This window comes from Cavia porcellus, unplaced genomic scaffold (genome assembly GCF_034190915.1).
Source record: "Cavia porcellus strain 051 isolate PalLab524CR breed Dunkin Hartley unplaced genomic scaffold, mCavPor4.1 scaffold_22, whole genome shotgun sequence".
Classification (NCBI taxonomy): domain Eukaryota; kingdom Metazoa; phylum Chordata; class Mammalia; order Rodentia; family Caviidae; genus Cavia; species Cavia porcellus.
The window spans coordinates 4827429-4834446 of record NW_026947505.1 but is presented as its reverse complement, the minus strand read 5'-3'; positions in this window follow the sequence as shown (position 1 = coordinate 4834446).

The window sequence follows — 7018 nt, the reverse complement described above, 5'->3', positions numbered from 1 at the left end:
AGCCAATGTTAGGACAGAATAGCATATATAGAATATAGTAGTGTGGTTAGCAGTCACAAAAATAAAAGATTTCGTACAAATACCAATGGTCCACAAAAAAATCAATCCAACAGTTGCTAACATCAAAGAAGAATAACTAAAAATGATCAGCCAATTAAAAAGAGGAGATAATGCAAACATAAAAAACCTGTTCAGGGAAGTAATGGCAAAAAACTTCCGAAGCATGTAAAAAGAATTTGATATACAAATAAGTAAGGCATATAAATTTCCAATTAGCCATAATCAAAAAATCTGTATCAAGGCATATATTAGTCAAAGTTCCAGAAATTCAACAGAAGAACAGCATGTTAAAGGCTGTTAGAGAAAATAAACAAATCACCTATAAAGGAAAACCTATCAGAATCACAGAAGAATTCCCAACATAAATCCTGAAATCAAGTAGAGTTTAGAGTGAAGTATGTCAAGCCCTAAAAGAAAACAATCTCTAACCTAGATTGACATACAACACAAAACTATCTTTCAAAATTGATGGAGAAATGACATCCTTCCATGATAAAAGTACCTAAAGAACTTTATGATCACTAGCCAACTACTATATAATGTTCTGAAGGACATTCTAGAGAGTGATAACAAGGACTACAACTCCAAGAACTCCAACAGAATGAATCCACCAGACAAGTCAAGTAATAAAAACAGAGGGGTAAAAAAAGGAAACCAACAACAGAAAAATAAAAGGACAAGGATAAGTCCATACATATCAGTTTTAACCACCAATGTAAATGGCCTCAGTTTACCAATCAAAAGAAACAAACTGACAGAATGGATCAAGAAGCAAGATCCAACAATATGTTACATACAAGAAACATTTAATTAAAAATTAACTTCATAGACTGAAAGTTAAAGGATGCAAAGCAATGCTTAGCACAACAGAAAGCTGGAAAAAAAAGCAAGGGTAGCTATTTTATTTGCAGAGAAAGTGGATTTCAAGTCAAGACTGATTAAAAAAGACAAAAAAGGTCACTACATCCTCGATAAGGGAACAATCCAAAAGAAAGAGATAACAATCATAAATATATATGCATAAAGAGATAACAATCATAAATATATATGCAAATACTAGTGCACCCAACTATATAAAACAAATATTAACAGACATGAAAAATCAAAAAGCACTAATACAATTATAATGGGGGGACCTCAATAACCCACTGTCACCAATAGATCAATTAGACAAAAAACTTCAATAAAAATGTCAGTACTGAACAGAACTTTTCAACAAATGGGCTTAGTAGATATCCACAGTGTTCCAACTCACAACATCAGAATATGTATTCTTCTTAACTGCATATGGGGTGTTCTCCAAAACAGACCACATACTAATTCATAGAACATGTTTAAGTAAATGCAAAAGAACTGAAACAATCCCATATATATTATCAGACCAAAAGCAATGCAACTGGAAATCAATGGCAAAATAAACCACAAAACTCCATAAACACATGAAAATTAAATAATACCCTCCTGAACAACCAATGAATCACAGAAGTTAAAAAAGAAATTAGCTCCTTCAATTAGACAATGATGCTAATACAACATTCCAGAACTTATGGTATTAATGAAAGCAGCCCTATGAGGGAAATTTACATGGTGAATTCCCAAAGCTAATATGTGGGAGGAAATAAAGATTAGAGCAGAAATTAATGCAATGGAAACTAGGAAAATAATACAAAGAATCAATGAGTCAGAGTTGGTTCTTCAAAAGATTAAATAAAATGGACAAACCTCAGCTAACCTTATCAAAAAAGAAGACTCAAATCCATGAAATTAGGAATAAAAAGGGTGAAATCACAAGTCTTGCAGAAGTCCAGAAGACCATGAATACCTACTTCAAGAACATATATTCTAATAAGATATAAACCATAAGAAAAATGGGCAGATTTATAGATACATATGAATTACCAAAGATGAATCAAGAAGACATAAACATTTTAAATAAACTAATATAAATAAGTGAAATTGAAGATACAAGTAAAATCTACAAAGAAAAGCCCAGGTCCTGACAAATTCACTGTTGAAATCTGTAAGAAATTTAGAGAAGACCTAATGTTGCTACTTTGTAAACTTTTTTAAATGGGTAGAAATAACACATACTTTCAAAGAAAGTATGAAAAATAAAGAGCAAGAAATCACCAGTTGATGATTACATATTGTCCTCTTACAAACAGTTGTTCAAGATACAAAAGTGAAACATAAAGTGGGGATTCAAACAGCGAGACCCAAACAGTTCTGTTCAACTATCCAACAAAAACCTAGCAATATGGTTATCAATCCTACACACTTAAACATACATGCAGTTATCCATATCTTCATTTCTGTTGAGATTAAACATGCCAAAGCAGGCTAAAATCACTTAAACAAAGAATAATAGTATTGCTGGATTTCACATCATGACACTACAGGATCAGCACTGGATATTATAGTGTCTCTTTTTCTTCACAATATTTGTTCATTTCACCATGCATTAGAAGATCAGTTCTCATAAGCCATTTATAGGTTCTACATATGCGTGTGTCTTAACATGTATTTCTATCCTTTCTATATTAGAGAGAGAAACAAAACAAAGCAAGACAAAACAAAACACATTCCTATAAACACATGACATGAAAAAGACATATAAACCACACACAAGGAGTTCCACAGTGATTACTGTGTTGTCTCTTGTTATCTTCAATAGAATTATCTACATCATCAGACATAGTATAATTGAATTTAGCAATACATAACAATAGTAATAAAAACAAAACTTTATAGATAGTGTAAAACTTGGGTAATAATCAAACCAGAATGGGTATTGTAGTGAATCTTGTCATGTTCAGTATAGTTGCCTATAGATTTGATACTATCAATCATAACAGGTTTTGAATAAAATCTGTTGATACTAAACAGCAATCAAACAAACCAGATTTAACTAAGATCAGTCATGATAAAACAGTATAAGTTATACAGGACTCCAGATTAAGTTAATAGGAAATTAAAGATGATTACTGTACTATATCATGTTATTTTGGGATAGCTGTCTGTGCCCTCAGATCTAGTGCAAGTAGACAAACTGGGACAGAATAAAATCTATCTAAGCAGAGTGGTGCGAGTAATGTGGGTTTTAAATCCTGATGCACTATTATCAATATCCTTGGTCATCTTTTTAAAGGCTATTCCTCCACTTTCCACTCCCCCAGGGTGCACTGTGCATTTTTGTGTCTCACCAACACCATCAGTTTTTAATTTTTTGGGGGGGAGCAACCTGCTATTTACCTAAGTGGTTCCAAACCTCCTCCATCCTGGACTTGATCTCTGGTTGTATTCCTGTACCTATTAAAAGCTGTCTTTCCAACCTATCTACAAATACTGGTTGAGTTGACCCTATTACTCTCTGGTTCCCTGTCACATACAGCATTGTTTTCTCATATTTGATTTTCAGTCTATAAGACCTTTTTTAGGTTAATTATATTTCCTATAAAGAATATCTTGGCGGACCCTACCTCCTGATCTACTCTGTCTGTGTTTCTCTTTTTTTTCATTTTCTTTTTTTTAGTATATCAAGACCATCTGTACTAGATATTATAGCCAACCTTCTCTGCCTCATTTCTGTTGTGCTCTTTTTCTGCCATTAGTTGTCTGCTTTTCTTCTTCATTCCACTTTCTGCTCCAATTCATTGAGGCCTCTCTGCCACTGTTCCTAGAATCCTGGTACTCTGTCTCTAGAATGTCCTGCAGTATTCTCTGTAGAGTTGGATTGGTGGCTGTGAATTCCTCCAGTTCCTGTTTGTCTTGGGAGCATGTTGTTTCTCCATTAATTTTTAGACAGTTTTGCAGTTATATCAATCTGGGCTGGAGATTATTTTCTTTCAGGGCCTGGAATACTTCTCTCCAAGCTCTTCTTGATTTGATGGTCTGTGTTGAGAAGCCTACCATGATTTTAATGGGTTTTCCTTTATAGGTGATCTATTTCTTTTCTCTGATGGCTTTTAATATTCTGTTCTTATATTGTATTTCTGAGATCTTGATTATTATATGTCTGAGCATGGCTCTATTTTGGTTGTAGATGGCTGGAGTTCTGTATGCTTCATACATCTGAATATTAAATACTTTTCCTATGCTTGGGAAGTTTTCCTTAATTATTTCTGTGAATAGACTTTGTAGTTCCTTTGTTTGTACCCCTGCTTCTCCATTCATATTCTTTATTCTTAAGTTATAGATCCCTCTTGTTATCTTCTAGCTTTTGTATTGTTACTGCCTGTTTCCTTGTTAATTTTAATAAATTTTTCCTTTCATGATCAGACATTGCAAGCCTGTCTTCCAGTTTGGATAATCTATCCTTAGTTGCTTTCAAGCAGTTTTGCCAGCTTTCAATAGAATTTTTTATTTTCTGGTAATCTCTTTGAACCTGCTTCATGTATTCTATATTGTTTTATATTCTTCATCAAATGTTTCTCTCCTTTTTTGTGTTCCTCCATTCTTCTGTCTGTGTCTTCTTGAGAGGTGCTTAGTATTTCTTTTATTAATCTACTTATATCTTGCTTTACATGGTTAAATATTTCACTTTTGAACTTGTCTATGAGGTCCCAAAGATATCTCTTTATGCTCACTGATGCCATGTCTAGTATTGCATGTTTGCTGTCCTCAATCTCTTTTGTATTTACCTCTCCTAGATCAATGTTCTCAGGGTTGGGGGCTGGGGACTTTTTCTTGTTGCTTCCTCTTGTCATGTTTTTTTGGTTTCTTCCATAGAGGTGTATAGAGGAGGTCCCAGTCTCTTTCCTTGTTGGTTATGGTTCTTCTGAAGCACACTGGCTAGGTATTTCAGCCCACTTCAGTGTGTTATTGAGGTGCAAACAGGGGCAGTGTATGCTGGCTCCTCCCCTCTGGGTCAGTCAACCTGCTGATTTCAGTGCATTAGTGTGCACCATGTGTAGGGAATTGGTTTGGGAAAATTCATTGGGTCTCAACCAGGGGCATGACCCAGGCCAAGCATACCCCACCAATCCTGTCTGGGAAGGCAACAACTGCCTGAAGTCACTGCTTTTCCTTGTTCTTGCCAGTACTGCCCAATTCCAAAATGTTGTCCCATTGGTGCCCCTTTCCTGTAGAAGGGTTTTATTCCCAGCACTCACTACAGGTCGTTGCAGGTCCCTTGCTGTCTCTGTACTCCGTTGGGCTCACTGACCTTTGACTTCAGTGCAACTGCATTTCTTTCTTTCTTTCTTTTCTTTTTTTTTTTTTTGTCTTTTTCCTTTTTATCGGTACCAGAGATCAAACTCATGACTGCCTGCTTGCAAGGCAGGAGCTTATGCCGCTGAGCTAAATCCCCAGCCCAGTGCAACTGCATTTCAGTGCGACTGTGGTTCTAGTAAGTCGAAGCGGCGGGAATTTGGGTGTGCAAGAGCACGGAATCTTAGCTGCCTCAGTAGTAGCCCCAGGACTGCATGTTTGACTGAGTCTTTTCATTTTAGTTTCTTCCTGGGTCGAGAGGATCCATCTCCCTCTGTCCGGGACTCCCCACAGTGTTTTATTTTGTCATCTGAGTTGCCTATTTCAGGGAGCCTCTGTATTTTGCTCTTATCTATCCACCATCTTTACCAGACACCAACTTGGCCCTTCTTCACTTTTCAAACTGTTTAATGAAATTGAAAGGAAAGCCATACTCCCAAATTCATTCCTGGAAGCAAGAATTATCCTGATATCAAAACCAGAGAAGGATCCAACCAAAAAAAAGAACTACACACCACCCTCCCTATTGAATATACAAGCAACAATCCTCAATAAGATACTAGTATACAATGCAACAAATCATCAAAAAGGGTATACACTGTAACCAACTAGGGATTATCCCAGGGATGCAGGGATAGTTCAACATATATAAATCAATAAATGTAATACACCATATTAAAAGATCCAAGGACAAAAACTATATAATCAAAAACTATTGATGTAGAGAAAGTATTTTACAATGTCCAACACTCATTCATGATAAAAGTCCTACAAAAAGTGGAATAGATTATCTTTATCTAAATCTGATGAAAGCCATATATAAGAAACCAGTGGCCAATATCATACTAAATGGACAAAAATTGAAAGCTTTCACTTTAAAAATCAGGAACAAGACAACCATGTTCACTATTATCACTCTTATTCAATATAGCTCTGGAAACACTGCCCAGAGCAATTGGACAAGAGAAAGAAATAAAAGGAATAAGGATAGGAAAGGGAAAAATTAAATTGTTACCATTTGCAGAGACCTCCAAAACTTCACCAAAAGACTTCTAGATTTAAAAATCAAATTCAATAATGTAGCTGGATACAAAGTCAACACTCAAAAATTAGTACCCTTCCTGTACACAAATAACAAACTCAATGATAAAGAAATTAGGCAAATAACACTTTCTTTTTTCTTTTTCTTTTTTTTTTTTGTCTTTTTCCTTTTTATCGGTACCAGGGATTGAACTCACGACTGCCTGCTTGTAAGGCAGGCGCTTATGCCGCTGAGCTAAATCCCCAGCCCCAATAACACTTTCATATAGCATCCAAAAAATTAAATACTTTTGAATCAATTTTACAAAGTAGGTTAAAACTTTACTTTGAAAACTATAACACTCTGATAAAAATATTGAAAATATATCAGAAAATGGAAAGATACTCCTTGTTCTTGGATAGGAAGAACCAATATAGTAAAAATAATACACTTTCAAAATTGTAATAGAGATTTAATGCAATCCCAATCAAAATACCAACAGCAAATCTCAAGGAATTAGAGAAATTAATCTGAAATCAGAAGCAATTATGGGCAACAAAAGGCAATTCATGGGTAACACAATCCCTGACTTGAAATTATACCATGAAACTACTGTGCTAAAAAAATAGTATTGTTAAACACACACACACACACACACATGCACGCACACACATGCACACACACACACACACACACACACACACACACACACACTAAAACAAAACATAA